General features: G+C 35.6%; 1 long non-coding RNA gene across 3 annotated transcripts; it reads left to right on the top strand.

Annotated features, from left to right (window-relative positions):
* On the top strand, nucleotides 1-13,896 carry LOC145028339 (uncharacterized). Of its 3 annotated transcripts, none has more exons than XR_013675978.1 (4): nucleotides 1-766; nucleotides 1,105-1,206; nucleotides 12,195-12,276; nucleotides 13,089-13,896. It is a non-coding gene; the product is annotated as an uncharacterized LOC145028339 (long non-coding RNA). The 3 variants fall into 3 exon arrangements; XR_013675977.1 differs by having other exon boundaries at nucleotides 12,195-12,271; XR_013675976.1 differs by lacking the exon at nucleotides 13,089-13,896 and having other exon boundaries at nucleotides 12,195-12,412.
* Nucleotides 13,897-19,061: the final 5,165 nt, after the last annotated feature.

Genomic DNA, 19,061 nt, shown 5'->3' on the forward strand with positions numbered 1-19,061 from the left:
TATTTTTCTCTTTCTATCATTTTTGCTCAACTCAAAATCATGGCAGCCCTCTCTCTCGTTCCTTGAATTCGCCGGCGAGATTAGCTGACCGGTGACCTTCACCGGTGGTTGAAACCTCATCCCAACCTCTTCTCCAGTCGCCGAACAAACCCGTGAAACTCCCCTCCGATCGAATCGCTGCACACCCCTCCTATTCGCATTTCTTTCTTCCGATCAGTTAAGACTTGAAGAGTGGAGCAGCTCCCCCCCGAAATCACCACCGTTCACCACCCTCCACAGCCCCCTCCGGTCATTCAGCAACACAAAACACCCCCTACACGCTGCTTCTTCATCCTTCGTGTGTGGTAGTCGAATCGGACCAGAAAAGAAGAAACCACGATAAGGCTCGCCGGGGAGCAGCCTCGTCACCTCCTTTGGTCATTCATCGCATCTCCCCCTTCGCACCTTTCCTCACTGGAGTTTCTGTCGCAGCTTACCTGTTTTCCCTCGGATCTTCCTTCCTTCCTTCTCCTTTGCAGCTTACCGATTGAGCACCTGTGACACTCCCTTTGATCGGCGACTGCAGTTGCCTCCTTCCACGTGTGTTTTGATGCCGGATCTGGAAAAGGAACAGTGAAGGAAGGCCCGCCAGAAATCGACGCCACCCCTCCTCACGATCGCCAGCCACTGCCGTAGACTCCAATCTTCTGCCTCGCTCGTTTCTTTCCTTACTCGATCTGATCAGATGAAGAAGATGAAACGCGTATTCGATTTTGACCAGTCAAAGGTCAAAGCAAATCAAACTTCATTTCGTTTTATTTAATTGTGACCCGAAATTACTGATACTTACACTCTAGTCCTTCATGTGAAATAAAATATCAATCTAAGTCAAACCCGCATTTAAAATATCCAGAACAACTCCTCCACCAGAAAACCTGCCAAATTAAGTCCTAAAGCCCCAAATTAGTTTTAAATGTACATGTTTAGCCTTGTTTTGTGAATAGTTTGCAAGACCAGTCCCTAGAGATTTTTTTTTGCAAAAATCAAACCCTAGAGCTTATTTATGTTGATAAAGACCACCATATACTTAATAATTAATACATAAACTACCTTTTGATTGATTAGGAAATATACATATACTCGACGGTGCGTTTTAAGAAACGAGGAACGTCACGTTACAAATTTCACGATAAGAATTGCACCCCGAGCCTCGTTGACGCTATGCAAGTGAGTTTCTCCGGACCCTCTTTTAATGCTTTAATATTCGGGGGAAAATACATGTGTATCTATAAAGTGTTGATAATTTGCATATTTTATACACAAAATAGCAACATACTTTATTAATTGCCAAAACTCAGTAAACAACAATCTAAAATGTTATAAATCATTTATAAATTATACAAGTAAAGTAGATTGCAAAAAGTTATTATGTTTATCGTTTGTTGCGATTATTAATATGCATATTAAGAAATTATTAAATTAAAATATTATCAGCGTATAAAATGAAAGTATATTGTTAAACTGTGGAAATACTAAATTTATGAAATTGTATAACTGTTAGTTAAGATTATCAGATTTAACTTTTTAATATATATATATATATATATATATATATATATATATATATATATATATATAAAAGGTTGTGTAAAAATGAATGGAAAATGTAATAATATATTTTTATATATATATTATAAAAATATAATTCAATTTACTAAGTTATGTATTATTATTGCAATAAATAATGTTGTAGACTTTAATAATTAAGAATCATCATTGGTAAAATATTATGTTGTATTAATTTAGTGAGTTATAAATATCATGAAAATTGTTGGTTTCACGTTGGTTGAAACCTGGTAAATATTATAACATCAGCCGTTATGTTGTCCAAATTTCGTCATGATAGATAATAAAAATTTGGAAATCCATTAAATCTTATGAATGCCAAATACTAAAAGACTTAAATCAAAATCATTCTTAAGCATCAAAGACTTATAAGTATTCATGAGTTTTGTATAAGAAAGTTTAGGATTAGGATGTCTAGACTCATTGTTAGGATCCATCACACCCACGAGACGTTCTATATGAACTACGTTTTTCTAAAAGCTTTATGAGTTATGATCATTTCCTAAGCTGCATGGGCTATGTTTGTCACAATACTAAGACCGTATATCTTAGTGGAAATTCCTCTGTGTCATAACCGTTAATTTGTATTGGAACGAGGAGCGCCAGGTATAAGTTCATGATTGCATACTTATATGGGATGACATCCCGCCACCATTGCCAGCTACAACCATTAGCTGATGAGTCGAAACGGGCATTGGCGTTTCCAAAACGATAAAGTCCCTAAGATTGAGCAGACTTGGGTGTGGACTTTCAGCACTAAAACTTGTAACTGCTAGTGTAGAGGTGCGTACATCGCAGTTCGGTTATGACCTTATCATAGATCCCGGGTGTGCCTTGTTACCATATAGAATCAACGTTGGATTTATACAAGGTTTTGTTTAGCGATATTAGTGGAACGAGATTGTATGTAATGCATAACTTGTGACTCAAAACGATAAGTAACAATACCAGAAATTAAGTCATATAATAGTCTATTAATATCATGACACGGTTGAACGAGGTTTATTAGCTTACACTTAATAAGTTCATATATAACCCCTTTGTTTTTACACGAAAGCACAATAATGTATGTAGGAGGGGTTTGCCCCACTAGTTAAGTGTCGGTCTCTAAATTAAGTAAGATAACACTTAATTAATACTATGACACAAATTTACAAAGTTTATAAACTTGAAACTTATGAGTTTTACATATGAATTATAGAAAATACTTGTACTGGGTTTTCAAGAGTAAAGTATGGATATTTTATGTTTTCACAAATAGTGATATGACTTTGTTTTAGAAAAATTAGTATTCAAAATATTTATATAAAAAGCATTTTTGGTCATGAGAACCGTAAAGATTCGTTATAAATTTGATTTACTTATATATCAACAAATTGTTACTTTTGGATTCGAGCAAACAATATATTTTTAAATGAGTCCATATATACTTTTAAAACTCGTTGAGTTTTTTACTTTTGATAAAAAAGATACGTATTTGTAGAAGCTGATCAACCAGAGAAAGTTTATAAAACACTTTTGGATTATAAAATATTATGTGTCAAAACCTGTAGAACTCACCAACATTTTTGTTGACGAATTTAAATGCATTTATTCTTAGGTTATATATCAGGTCGGAAATGTTCGCTCAGAAGACTCTCAGTTATCTTTATTGTATATTTGTAAATGGCGGATTGATAGGCGTGTGTCACAATTTAGCAATAGTCATTATCAATGTATTTTCTATTTCGCTAATAATAGAAGATTTTGTATGTACTGTACAATGTATGTTCAATAACTGTGATTTATGATTTATGTCATGTACCTCGGCGTTTCCGTTGGCGGCCGAGGGTGTGACAAATTGGTATCATAACTATTGGCTATAGCGAACTAGTACTTTCCTAGGAAAGCGTGTCTATAGCCTAGAGCTTACTCTCTTAGGTTAAGTATATTCCTTAACCCACAAATTTAGAGTTATATAAACTCGAACCCTCGAATGCTAATACAATTTAAGGTTTAAGGTCAAACACCTTAGCTAAGTTGATTGTATGTGGGCCGAACCACAACTAGACGTAGACTGATCACCTATGTTTAATTATGGTTTGACCGATGCACAATCAAGCTTGGATTCAGATGATTGTTGTCACAATTAGCATTTTAGGGCTAGGTTTTCCTATTCATGAACAAGATAGCTCTTTGTGTAACTATGTGGCGATGTCTTTAAATGCGAACCAAACTTCAAATGTTATATTAATTTATACATCCAAAAACTTGAATCTAGTCTGAAACTTCCTTGTGAAAGCTCTAAATCTAATCCAGTAAGCTCTATTCACTTAACTTTGGATTTAGACCTTGGAATATCGGTTCAAACCTCTTAATGGAACAAAACCTTCTTATTGGGCCCTAATGGGTCGATAACCCCTCAACTTGGTTTATTTTGGGCCAAGAATCCACATTTGGGCTCTAGTTGGGCCTAAATTCGTTAAGCAATGGTAATTGGACCATAAGACCCTTAGTGGAACTTATTGGGCCATGGACACTTTCCTTGGGTCACAGTGGGCCCAATACCCCCCAATTGGCATTATTTTGGGCTAAAACTTTATTATTGGGCCGAGAACCATTTAAATTGGGCCTTTAAAACCGAAAAATCTATTGGGCCTAGGGGTTCTCAGTTACATTTAAAACCCAAGCCCAACAAATTGCTTCTTTATCCTCTATCCTATTCTCGGTTAAAAAAAAAAGAGATAAGTATGGAATAATATGTTTATGACACCTCACTATTTTATCGCATACAAACATGCACAATGCTCATCATGTATCTATGTAACCAACATTAACCTTAATGTAATTACGACTTAACCATCTCTCTCTTCTCCCTCTATTTATGGCCGAATCCACCCTTGTCACCACTATTCTCTTCTAAAATTTCAACCACATTTCTCATTCCCTCTCCACTCTCTAAAGATTCTCTCACTCTTTCCTCAAAAACCCATGAGTTTGTGTGTGTTTTCAAGAGCTCTTCAACAAAGATCATAACTTGGTAAGTTGTTATCAAACTCAAGTTGTTTTGTTTACAATCTATGCTAAGATCACTCCTTAAACAACACCACTTTGTGTTTTGCTTCCTAGAACTCTCTTAGCTTTGAAAATCTCTTCAAGAATAGCGAGTTAGATCGAAAACTCACTTCACTATCACTCTCCTCTTCAAAAACCGATCAAGCCCAAGGTGAGCTTCATACCCCTTTGTTTTCAAGTTTACTATCTTTTGGGGTAGAATACAAGCTAGTTTTGTGTTTAATCTTAGTATTTATACATACATGTGTATTTGTTTCATGAATGGTTGTGTAATATGTTATGAAACTATGAAAAACACTCATAAACTTGAAATATTTTCCAAGTTTTGAAGATATTAGTAAACAAGTTACTTAATGTAACTCTCTATGATGTTTGGAAAGATTGAACATGTTAAAATTTACTAGAAAACTAAAGAAAATATACAAAGGGGCCATACTTAACAATGAAGCCAAACAAAATAGATTTTTACGACATTCACTGTTTTATAGGCCAAAAGTGTCATTTTTGATTAAAATAGATTTTTACGACAACTCACGGTTATTTTTGGGCCAAAAATGTCCCTTTTAATAAAATGGGCATTTATTTGCTAAATCTTGGTTTTATTGGGCCAAAAATGTCACTTTTGATAAACTTGGCCTTTATTTGATAAATCTTGGTTTTATTGGGCTTAAAATCTCATTTCTAACAAAAATGGGCCTTGTTGTAATCTTCGGCTTTAATGGGCCAAAAATATCAATTTTGACAAAAGTGAGCCTTTATTGTCAAATTCGGTATTGTTGAGCCAAAATGTACATTTTTAATAAAAGTGGGTCATTTATGTCATTTTGGTATTATTTGGGCTAAAACAATTATTTTGATACAAATGGACTCTTTACGACATTTTTATCAAATTGGGCCTCATATAACAAATTTTATATAAATCAGACCTTATATGACCATTTACATTCTTATTGGGCCATATATGATAAGTTTATTCAAATTGGGCCTTTTATGAAAAATTCTATGTTAATCGGCCCTTAATGAAAGTTATAATACACTCGAATCATTCTTGATACTTTAGGGTAACGATGAGTTATCCACAACAACAACAAATATTTTGGCACTTTTGATAAAAACAATTATATTTTTATCACCAATGGTTTGTAGTCAAAATACACACTCGTAACATCATTTTAACGCTAAAATAATGAAACACACTATTCTTGTAAAAATGTCGTTAAGGCTCTTGTGAGACGCACCTTCACCGTACCTACCTTACTGTACATCGTAAGTCATGTAGTTATAACCAGAGTCTCCTGAAGGGAGAACGAGAACTTGTGTATAGATCTATATGGGGTTGACACCCCACACCTTAGCTACTCGCTACAGCTAGACATGCCGGTCTAGGGTGACAAATGTCTTCTTAGAAACTGACGCCTGAAGAACGTCAAGAGTGACACTCCATCATATTAGTATGGTTATAACGAATCACATAGAGAATAACAAAAACTATTATAAGTTTTACGCGTAATATACATACCGCTTAGTTTTGCAAAGTATAAACAGTGTGTTGATTAATTGTAACGTCCACATCACTCCGGTCTTTAAGTTTAAGACCACATTTTCTCATGACACAGAAAATACAGGACTTTCTAGGAATGGCTCTCTACACATTTTTCAAACAAGATAAATCAAGGATACACATGCTATAATACAAGATTTGTAACAAAACTCACAAACTATTTTTATAGAAAATATCGGATTTTTTGGAGTTTTCAAACTAATGTAAAGTTTTCATATAAACCCGCTTATGAACTCACCAACGTTTTATATGTTAGTGTTTTTCAAAATAACATGTATTCTCAGGAACTCATTAAGCAGGTTGGCAGCTTTGGACTTTTGGGATGTTGTATTTTGTTTTCAACATACATGTAACACCCGTAGATCCGGGCTAGTCAATTTATAGCAATAAGCATCAAAAATGACTTTTTGATGGAAGATTATTTAGAAGGATTAATCTTAACTAAGTTATAGTATATGTTACAAGGATTCCGTACATATAAAGAACGTCGAAATCCGAGTTATAACGAAGAAGTTATGACATGTCGAAGTTTCGCGACCGAACCGGCACGACACAACGCGACGTAAAGAGTGAATTTATGTTAGAGCGATATTTAGCCTTAGCAATCTAAATGAAAGTCCTAGAATACGTTAAACCGAGAGCGTGCATAAAAAGAACGTCTAAATCTGACTTCGTATGAGGAAGTTATGATTTTTCGAAGTTTCAGCATTAGCAGTGTACAACCCGAAGTTCGAATATGAGATCGAGGGATATTTAGCCAAAACAATCTAAACGAGAATTGAAGATCTTGTTGATTGTAGTCCAACGATGAAAAGACAGATGAAAACGGACGACAGATGAAGAAGTTATGAGTTTATAATAGAGTTTTCATGTCCCGACCTACTAAAAATAATATATAAATAATATAAGGAAAAATAAGGTCAAAATTAACCGACGAAGTCTAAATGAAAGTTGTAGATCTTGTTTTTACCTACGCGTCGATATAAAGAACGTCGAAAACAGAGTTCGTATGCAAAAGTTATGAATTTTTGAAGTTCGGGGCGCGAAACCCCAAAACTGTCAGAGTTCATGACGTGAATACAGTGTTCACGATGTGAACTTAGTATTTATGACTTCTGGAGCCTGACAGACGCAAGTTGCGACGACGCACCTGATGACTATTGAACTCACGACGTGAATATTTGAGATTCACGACGTGAATCCAGAAAAATGGCCCTATAAATAGAATTCATGGGGCAGCCGAGTTTGGTTGCTCAATTTCTTCTCTCCCACTCCCGATACCCTTTTTAAGCCCTATTTTAACCCCCCGAAGCCTTGGTATCATCCCGAGACCCGAAGCCCGAAGATCCCGAGAAGTGAAATTCCCGACCCGAAGCTCTGCCTGCGAGAAGTCGGTTTTTGTGAAGATTTTCCAGATCTACCGAAGAATACTACTTTTACAAGTCGTAGTGATGTCCGAGCATTTTCTAATCAAGTGAGTGTGTAGTTACTTTCTTCTAACACATAGATATGAAGTATTTGCTATGAAATACGTGTTATGTGTTTCTATATTATTGTTTACTTGAGATGGATGTTGAATGGATGTTTTATACAGGTTTTTAAATAGTTTTAAACTGTATATGTAATTTATATCCACAAATATGTTGGGTAGAACATGGGTAGATGAAATAGTTGGTGTGTGATGAAATAATGTGATAAGAGATAGGTAAGGATATAATGGTGATGATAATTAGGTGATGATAGATAGGTAATGAATTACGAGTCCAGGCGATGTTGTGGCTGCGTATTCATGCTATGATAGTCTAACCCTTATTGTAAATTACGAGTCCAAGCGATGTTGTGGCTGCGTATTCATTCGATGATAGTCTAACACATATTATGAATTACGAGTCCAAGCGATGTTGTGGCTGCGTATTCATGCGATGATAGTCTAACCCTTATTATGATTTACGAGTCCAGGTGATGTTGTGGCTGCGTAATCATGCGATGATACCCTAACCTTTACTAGACATATATTGAGGGAGTGATCCCCGAATTAATATTGTCAATGCGATGTAGGCGATGATCCTTAGGAAAAGTTCTTAGGAACAAACATATAAGGAAATAAGATGTAAGGAGATGAGAGGTAAATATGATATAGGAGATGACCCTTAGGATAATATCTTTAGGGAAGATTAAAAGAAGATAATGGAGATGGGTAATTAGGTTGATTGTTTGATGATTAAATATAATAATTATATTATTGTGGGTTGAAAATCCTATATGCTCACCAGGCTCCTAAGTCTGACCCACTCAGTTTTTGTTTGCATTACACGTAATGGCACAAGGGTATAAGTTGGTGGACTTGATGAGAGATTTTGGATTATAGATCAGTAGTTATAAATAACTGTTGTAAGGTGTATTTTATATTGTTTATGCTTTTGATCTGTATCGGAACATGACATTCTGAGATTTTGTTATTTAATGAAAATACATTTCTTTAAGAAATGCTTTGATAAATTTTATTTTATCATATTTTATTTTGGGAAGAAATTCCGCAACTCTTTTAATCAAAGGATTACTCTGATTTTATAAAACTAAGCATAAACAAATCGGTCTTTTCTGGCTGTGAAATTGGGGATGTCACAGTTGGTATCAGAGCATTAGTTTAAGCGAACTAGGAATTTGTAGGATTTCTAGACTTAAACTTAGATTTCTAAGAGATGATTGTGAGATGAGTGTCTACCATATTTTAGACACAAGCACTAGTATATTTTAGGAAAGATGCCTAAAATGCTTTTATGTGCTAAATGCTATATGTTTGCCATATATGATATTGTTTGTTCGGATCTATGGTCTGTTGTCGACCGGGTATGGAAACCTTACGTGTTTAGGATTCTAAGCGTATGACTACGATATTAGAACTAACTTGTAAACGTTTCGGAGTGATAAGGAGATTTATACGTCTATCGTAAATAAAGCTTTCTTATCTTAAATTCTTGCCCGGTACACCGAACATCTGCTTGGGTGTACAAAACGTTATAGTGAAGACTCGTAGAGAATTAAGTAAATTGAGGAAATGAAAGGATTATGATAGTGAATGACACCTATCGGAAGATATTTTAATAGTGGTATCTTGCCTTTAGAGTATGTCTGATAAAATAACAGAACATTTAGAGGAGTACGGTACGTCTGAAGTACACCTTCGATTGGCAGGATGATGGAACGATTGGTGTAATTCTTGAAGTTGTCCCGTCGTCTGGAATTTCCATCACCAACCGAGTTGAAGTAGAATTGATGAGTGAAGATGCGCATGGAAGAAGTCCTAGTAGAGTCTAGGAAATTTTGTATGATTAATTGGACACATTAGTATGTGTTAAATTGTTTTGTGATATTAGGACTTGGGGACTGCGAGACAATACTTGGGATGAGTATGAGTAGGTGTGAATAGTAGTAGAGATCTATACTACTAGAAGCACATGACTCACACTTGGATCAGGGAAAGTCGCAAGGTTACCAAGAAGCTAGTAATTGATTATTTTTTTATTCAAGTATGTCATTACCATTATTTCGGTAATGACAAGTAAGATGGTTGTTATTCCGACCCTAGTGGTCATATCAAATTGAGTCCGACTAAGATGAGTTTGTTACGTGGTTCGGAGAACCAAGTTCGATGTAACGTCTGATTGAGGTCGGAAGATTGAAATCAATGCGACCAACAGCATCACGCTTGCTGTTAAGGAAGCTTGTAGCTAGAAATGCTACATGCAAAAATGTGATTATTTCACATTAGAATATGAAGGAAGGTATATTACATTCTGGAATTTGACTCTAAGAGACTTGAGTCTAAGCGTTGCATCATACGATGAGAGGTCATTAAAACACGACCCATAGGTCTGTTACAATAGATAAAGGAAAGTACTTATCCTAAGAAGAAGAAGGAGTCCTCAATAAGGATTTATTTTGTAACTCGAAGGTTACGATTGAAAGTCCAACATAGTACAAAGAGCAGATGCAGGATTGAGCACTACCTGCGATCAAGAAGTCCAAGAGTTAGAAACTCATTCGAAGAAACATAGAAGTTAAAATTAATACCTAAGATGGAAAGATAAAGTATCATTATACAAGTCCTATTTTCGTTGATGATTCTGAGACGTAATCATCCTCAGGGGGAGATAATTGTAACGCCCGTAGATCCGGGTTAATCAATTTAGAGACGATAAGCATCAAAAATGACTTTTTGATGGAAGATTATTTAGAAGGATTAATCTTAACTAATTTATAGTATATGTTACAAGGATTCCGTACATATAAAGAACGCCGAAATCCGAGTTATAACGAAGAAGTTATGACCTGTTGAAGTTTTGCGACCGAACCAGCACGACACAGTGTGACGTAAATAGTGAATTTACGTTAGAGAGATATTTGGCGTTAGCGATCTAAATTAAAGTCGTAGAATACGTTAAACCGAGAGCGTGCATAGAAAGAACGTCTAAATCTGACTTTGTATGAGGAAGTTATAATTTTTCGAAGTTTAGTATTAGCAGTGTACAACCTAAAGTTCGAATATGAGATCGAGCGATATTTAGCCGAAACAATCTAAACGAGAATTGGAGATCTCGTCGATTGTAGTCCAACGGTGAAAAGACAGACGAAAACGGACGACAGATAAAGAAGTTGCGAGTTTATAACGGAGTTTTCCCGTCCCGGCCTACAAAAAATAATATATAAATAATATAATAAAAATAAAGTCAAAATTAGCCGACGAAGTCTAAATGAAAGTTGTAGATCTTGTTTTTACATACGTGTCGATATAAAGAACGTCGAAAACGGAGTTCGTATGCGAAAGTTATAAATTTATGAAGTTCAGGGCGCGAAACCCCAAAACCGTCAGAGTTCACGACGTGAACTCAGTATTTATGACTTCTGGAGCTTGACAGACGCAAGTTACGATGACACACCTGATGACTATTGAACTCACGACGTGAATCCAGAAAAATGGCCCTATAAATAGAATTCAAGGGGCAGCCGAGTTTGGTTGCTCAATCTCTTCTCTCCCACTCCTGATACCCTCTCTAAGCCCTATTTTAACCCCCCCCCCCCCCCCAAGCCCTGGTATCATCCTGAGACCCGAAGCGAGTCCCGAAGGCCGAAGATCCCGAGAAGTGAAATTCCCAAGTCGAAGCTCTGGCTACAAGAAGCCGGTTTTTGTGAAGATCTTCCAGATCTACCGAAGAATACTAATTTTAGAAGTCGTAGTGTTGTCCGAGCATCGTGTAATCAAGTGAGTATGTAGTTATTTTCTTCTAACACATAGATATGAAGTATTTGCTATGAAATACGTGTTATATGTTTCTATATTGTTGTTTACTTGAGATGGATGTTGAATGGATGTTTTATACAGGTTTTTAAATAGTTTTAAACTGTATATGTAATTTATATCCACAAATATGTTGGGTAGAACATGGGTAGATGAAATAGTTAGTGTGTGATGAAATAATGTGATAAGAGATAGGTAAGGATATAATGGTGATGATAATTAGGTGATGATAGATAGGTAATGAATTACGAGTCCAAATGATGTTGTGGGTGCGTATTCATGCGATGATAGTCTAACCCTTATTGTGAATTACGAGTCCAGGCGATGTTGTGGCTGCGTAATCATGCGATGATACCCTAACCCTTACGAGACATATATTGAGGGACTGATCCCCAAATTAGTATTGTCTATGCGATGTAGGCGATAATCCTTAGGAAAAGTTTTTAGAAACAAACATATAAGGAAATAAGATGTAAGGAGATGAGAGGTAAATATGATATAGGAGATGACCCTTAGGATAATATCTTTAGGGAAGATTAAACGAAGATAATGGGGATGGGTAATTGGGTTGATTGTTTGATGATTAAATATAATAATTATATTATTGTGGGTTGAAAACCCTATATGTTCACCAGAATCTCAAGCCTGACCCACTCAGTTTTCTTTGCATTACAGGTAATGGCACAAGGGTATAAGTTGGTGGACTTGACGAGAGATTTTGGATTATAGATCAGTAGTTATAAATAACTGTTGTAAGGTCTATTTTATATTGTTTATGCTTTTGGTCTGTATCGGAGCATGACATCCCAAGATTTTGTTATTTAATGAAAATACATTTCTTTAAGAAATGCTTTGATAAATTTTATTTTATCATATTTTATTTTGGGAACAAATTCCGCGACTCTTTTAATCAAATGATTACTCTGATTTGATAAAACAAAGCATAAACAATTCAGTATTTTCTTGTCGTGAAATTCGGGATGTCACAATACACTTGATATTTTTGGGATGTATTTTTATCAACAAACACAATGTTGTAAACTATGTATGTTGCTATAATTCATGCATGGTGATGATGATGTATATGTTTCATTTATACACACTTGTTATGATATTACAAGATGAAGTCATTCGCCCCCGGACATTTCTGCCGTTTTGGTTCGGAGGTGTGACAGATTGGTATCAGAGCATTGTTTATAGTGAACTAGCGTATCTAACCATACAAGATATGCAACTATAAATACAATGGGACTAAAACACTCTGAACAAAGATAAGAAAACAATAAAAGTTTTTGGATGAGTTGGACCTCGCGATAAAACCCAGGCAGTTATGTAATTATATTGGAGGTAAATATAGCTTGGTCAACTATATTTATTCAAAATATGACCAACATGTGCTTGGGGGTGAACGTGGTGGACTACGAATCTAAAAACTTAACAACTAATTATCCAAAATGTTTTGTGAAATCCAACCTAAATGATTAAAATACTATAGAAGTATTTTTAGGATATCATATAACCGTCGCACATACACTTTCTACACTCTTTTCACACCCCATTCTCGTGCAGGCACCATGGTCGAGTTTCAGCACGGACACCTCTACTACCAGGCCTTGGTGGCCAACGGATGGATTGACGAAGAACCAGAAGAGATTCAAGTGGGAAACCCAGAAGTAGGACCCAAAGAATATCAAGAAACGTACTATGAGAGTGATGAGGATGAGTCGGATGCGGAGTCCGAAGTCATCAACCCGCCATACATGGTCAGGGTGCTTGCTCACAGGATGGGCCCGAACGGCCCCACGCCTCCGTGGGCACATGACATTTGGAGGTGGAGTCGACACCATGGGATGCGACCACCTTTTGGTATGGATCGAGGATTCTACGATCTCAGCCACGGAGGACCGGCTGATTGAGCACTTCCAGTCATGGTCAGACGGACACGAGACATGGGCAACCAAGCACAGGCCACTGCCAATCAGCTGGATCAGATGCGAGCCACCGTGGATCGAGCAGAGAGACAGACACAGGAGGTGGTCAGGGATTACCAGGAAAGACATGCATCATTGGAGGCCCAACTTCGTGTCACTGAGCGCCAGTTGGTCAGGCTGTAGGGCGCATCCACCTCGACAGCAGCACCCTAGATGCCTCCCGCCATGAGTAGGATCTGTTCTACTCACCACCACTATCGATACGACTCTCTCTTTGTTTACTAATATATGTAGGGCAAACTCTAAGATTAAGTGCCTACACTACTCGTAGAGTCATTATGTTTGCATATTTTATTTCATCTATGTACTGTATGCCTTTTTAAAGGCAAAAATTCATGTGTTGTACTGCGAAGTTTATCATTAATGGAACGGTTATGTGTTTTATTTGTGATGTTGTTATCTGCTAAGTTTGCTATTCTTATTGTTTCTTGATATTGTATGATCTCATTTATAAGTACAACCGAACCACTGCAACCGCTAGATAATAAAAAGGAATTTGGAACCAAAAACTAGCATATACTCATCATCCTTCTGCTTCATGGGAACAATCAAGGACCTGCAAAAACATGCACCTATAAAGACTTTTCTAATGCGAAGCCTAGAACATTCAACGGAACCGGAGGGATGATAACTCTAAAATGCTGGATTGAGAAGACAGAGTCCGTCTTTGAAATATGTGAATGCCCAGAAGAAAGTAAAGTGAAGTTCGCAGCCTGCACGTTTGTCAATCAAGCCCTATCATGGTGGAATGGTCATGTTAAGGCTTTAACACTCCCAATTGCTAATGCTATGCCGTAGGAGGAACTCAAGGAAATGATGTTGGCTGAATACTATTCTCGTGGGTAAATACAAAAGGTGGAACAAGAGTTATGGAACCTTACTATACAAAACTCAGATATTGGAGCCTATATCGCTAGGTTTAGCGCGCTGGCACTGTTGTGCCCGGGAATGATAAACTCGAAAGACAAAAAATCTGAACGTTTCATTTGGGGGTTAACTCCCCCAATTCAAGGAAATGTGATTGCTGCCAAACCCGAAACGTTCGATAGTGCAAAACGTTTAGTTCAAAAGTTGTATGATCATGGAAACAAGAAAGGCACCAAGACTATAGAGATAGAAGCCAAGAAGGAAGGGGGCAACAAGAAGATTTTGGGCAACAATTGTAGTTTGATTTTGGCGAAGACATGTGATCGTGATATCCTTTTTAGTTATTTTGGTTTTTTTAGTTATTTTAGTGAGTTTTTATTTTTATTTTTAGTTTGTTTAAAATTTGTTTTCCATGTTGATGCTCTTGATGTTTCAGATCTTTGCAAAACTTTTACCCTTCAGATGCTTTCAGAAATTTCAATAATTAGGGTCGAATGTTGATTTGTCACGAGAGAAAAAACCGTGTGAGGGTTTGAAGTTGACACTTGAGAGCCATGACTTTCAATAAGTGTGGGGTGCGCGTCGATATTTGGAGGGATTATTATTTCGAAGAGTGGCATTTCTAATTATACATTGATTCCCATGACATCGATGAGCTGTTCCCACACCATGGAGTTTTATTTTGACGCGATGTAGAAGTATCATCCCGGCTGCCATGACATGGTTGACACTTTCCTATGTCGTGGGGGAGTTTTTCATCGCGAGAGGAGGCTGCTATTCTACATACCACGATGTGACCACCACTTACCACGTCGTGGCCATGTTATTATTCGCGAAGCAGCAATTTCATTTTTCAGTTTTTCAACAATATTTGAAGCAACCTGTAGCAGCCCCATTCGATCTCGCCACAACTACCCATGGGAGTCTGTTCCTTTTTCTCCTTTTTTATGTTCTTAATTTTTTTTAGCATACAATGAGGGCATTGTATGAAATAAGTGTGGGGTAGGGGTCGGTAAAAGTAAATTATAAAAATGAAATAATAGTTAGAAATTGCTAGATTTAGGGAAATTTAAAAATTTAAAAACAAACTTGAAATAATAGTTTAATTTAGAAAAATCTAGTGATAATTTAAAATTTTGCTAATATTGTATGAGATGATCCGATGAGAACTCAAATGTTTAGTTGAGCCAATATACGTTATAGTGCATTTGTGGCTTCCCTTATTTTAGTGAAATCATGGAACAAAAACATAACCCCGCTCGGTTTGAAGGATGCAATATGTTTAGCAGCCTAAACCTGAAATGTATCCAGGAAAATTATTATCATTAACCAATAAAGGTTGAGGTTGAGCGCCTCTGCTTAAGCATGTAGGTTTTGAGTGAAAAAAGAGAGGTACATGTAAAAAAAAAAGAGAGAGAATTACGGAAAAGTTTGAAGAATTTTGGAGCAAATAAAGTGAAGATCAAAAGATCAAAATTCCAAGAAATTCAAAAAGTTGAAGATACCAAGAAATCAAATCAAATAAGGTGGTGAATTCAAAGAAATCAAAGATCAAATTGTTAAGAAAGTGAAGAATTCCTAAAAAGCTCCATAGTGGTATCATAAATTGTAATTCTAGATTATGTATGCTTAGGTTGCTCAACTAAAAATACCTTGAGGTTAGGAGGTTTTCTGCGGATGGATTCGGAGGGTTGCATAAAGTGAGCATTGTTCGGAAAAAGTGGGCAAGTGTTTATGAAGATTGTGAGTATTTAAAGTATGGGGGGTACTTTAGGAAAATTTTAGACACAAATGCATGCGTTGAGGTCTTGGCATAATGGCTGAGTTTTAAATGGATTGTTTAGTGCAATATTGGTAAAATAAAAGTAAATTTGCTTGGGGGCAAGCAAAGGCTAAGTGTGGGGTATTTTGATATGTGTATTTTTATATATATTTATGTATAACATATCTTAATATTTTAGCATTTATTATTATTATTTAGAACTAAAATAAACTTAATATGCTTTGAAATATTTAATTACAGTTAAAATGGGAGATGGAATGCAAAAGAAAGAGAATGGAGCTGAAAAGATGCAAAAAGGATATTGCTGGCAGATTGACCCCTTTTGAGTGTTTCGGGTATATCTGATGACTCATAAGTCCAATTGACGAGTTTCAAACGGTTCTGAAAACTAGACGAAATTTCCTACGACTTATGTGAGAGGGACTTTTGGCTAATTCGACACTTATCTTATCCAAAATCGGCCTTGAAGATGAAGCATAAAAGCTGGACGGAAATTCCCTCCAAGTTACTTATTCCCCAAGCACCACTTTCCTTATCTTTATTTGCTTAATCCCTAAGCCACATTAGTTTCCTTATTCCAATCCAACTCTAATATTCCATATAAATCCATCTCCATCAACTATAAATACCCTATATCATTCCACCAATTTGAATAATCTATGATATTCCACTTCGACTTGTGCAACAAGAAAACTTCATAGTTGCCGTTTTGAGGGTCTAGAAGGCGGCCGGAAGGCCGTTAAGCTAACGGGAGCAGAGATCTGAAGGATTGGAGAGCGGATACATGTCGGTAATCATATGGATTGCTAACGTGACCATGTTTAGCACTTCCTTATGGTACTTTTTGTATTTAGTTTCTGATTTGGGTGTAAAAACCTTTTACTTTGTGTTTATGATTGAATGAAGTTTTGATTCTTAGACTAATTGTTATGTTAAATAATTTATTTGTGTTTAATTTATCTTGCCAAGCTTGTTCAAAGATCCTCATGTGTTAATGATGATTATTTGCTGTTAATTGTTAAGTGAATTAAGTTGTATGAAAACCTGCTTGATTTGCTTGTCTCTTATGATTTTTGATGACCATTGAGATTATAAGACTAGAAATAACGAATGTGAAACTAGGATTAACTTGGGAATAAGTAAGTTAATGTGTGAGCCTTGTTTGATGACCATCAACAAGAGGTTAATTAAATGTTTAAATTAACTAAATTTACAAGTCTTGCTTGATACGAACTGAACACTAGGAAGCATGTTAGTTTAATCAATTGATCATTGTTTGAATTAACTTGTTTGCTAAAGGATTAGTTATAATGAGCATGAATCTAATCAATTTAGGAATCGGTGAACATGAATAAATGAATTTGTGTATGCAATTGTTTATGTTTTCAAGGTGGAATTAGTCTAAACCAAAGTACCTAAAGAGATTTGTTTTCCTGTTAGTTTATCGAGGATGGGTAATTAATTATTAGTTTGAGGTTTATTGAATTATGTCTTTTATTCTTTTCGTGTGACCTATAATCAGATATATTAAATTAATCCACCGTTCCCTGTGATCGACACCCGACTTACTTAAGCTATACTGTAATCTGACTAGGTACACTGCCTATAAGTGCATAGTTAGTCTAAGTTTGTTAGGTTATAAATATTAAAATTAGTGGGTACTTTTGTGCACATCAGGGTTCTCGGTTACATTTAAAACCCAAGCCCAACAAATTGCTTCTTTCTCCTCTCTCCTATTCACGGTTTCAAAAAAAAAAGGAGATAAGTGTAGAATAATATGCTTATGACACCTTACTATTTTCTCACGTACAAACATGCACAATGTTCATCACGAGGTTTTTAAGCCTGCGCGTTGCGGCGGGAGTTTCGACAATACTTGTGATATAATATGTTCTTTTGAACGCTAAGCTTCACATAATTTGTCACGTATCTATCTTTTTAATATGGAATGCTATAATACCCAATAAATAAAAGTGCATTGTTATTTTTTACATAAATATGACACTAAACCTTTTAACTTTAAAAGAAAAGAAACCAAAGATATTATGGAAGCATTCTATCACCTTTAAAACATTTTTTTAATGTTTTGTCCTAGTTTTGTTCACCATATTTATGGACCGCAACAAACATTTCCTTCACCTCAACAGCACAACAGGCCTAACGATCAGTTTTCCATAATGTATGTTCATAGTCACTTTGTGTTCTTTTCATGTGAGGTGGAAAATTTTCACTCACTCCTCTTATTCATGTAAGAAAAAAAAAAGTTAAACTAAATTAAAAAATTACAATATTATGTTTAGAAAAAAAAATGAAAGCAAAACAAACAAAAGTAATTATATGAAAGTATGTTATCATTTCACACATTTAGCCCCCTATTTAAGGGAATATAGTTTGAAAAGGCAGCCAAATAAGAGGAATTTTAAAGTACAATGACGTAATGGGAAAAATGAAAATACATTAAATGTTTAGGTATTTCTTCAAGAATTTGATCATTTTAGAACAAAAATCATAGAAAATATCTCCATTTGTAAGAAGTTGAGAAATAAAAGCAATGTACATATAAATAGAAAATACCTCCATTTTATATACCCTCACACCAGACCAATCATTGATAAAGTATTTGTTTAACTAAAAAAAATGAAAAAAGTTATCATAAAGAAACCAAAGAACTCTTCACATGTTAAAATGAGAAACAAATATATAAAAGGAATAAAAGTTAAAAAAAATAAAATAAAAGATGACAAATATTTTGTGTTCTTATTATTTTAACAAAATGTAAAGAAGTAAAAAAGCTTCTTTAACAATGGTTTAAAACATATTCTTTGGCAATGGTTCTCTAACAATGGGTTCATAAAATATAAAATTAGTTGGTTGGCTAATAAACCGAAGTGCGACATCTAC

The sequence above is a fragment of the Lactuca saligna genome, chromosome 2 (assembly GCF_052625555.1).
Source record: "Lactuca saligna cultivar CGN05327 chromosome 2, ASM5262555v1, whole genome shotgun sequence".
NCBI lineage: Eukaryota > Viridiplantae > Streptophyta > Magnoliopsida > Asterales > Asteraceae > Lactuca > Lactuca saligna.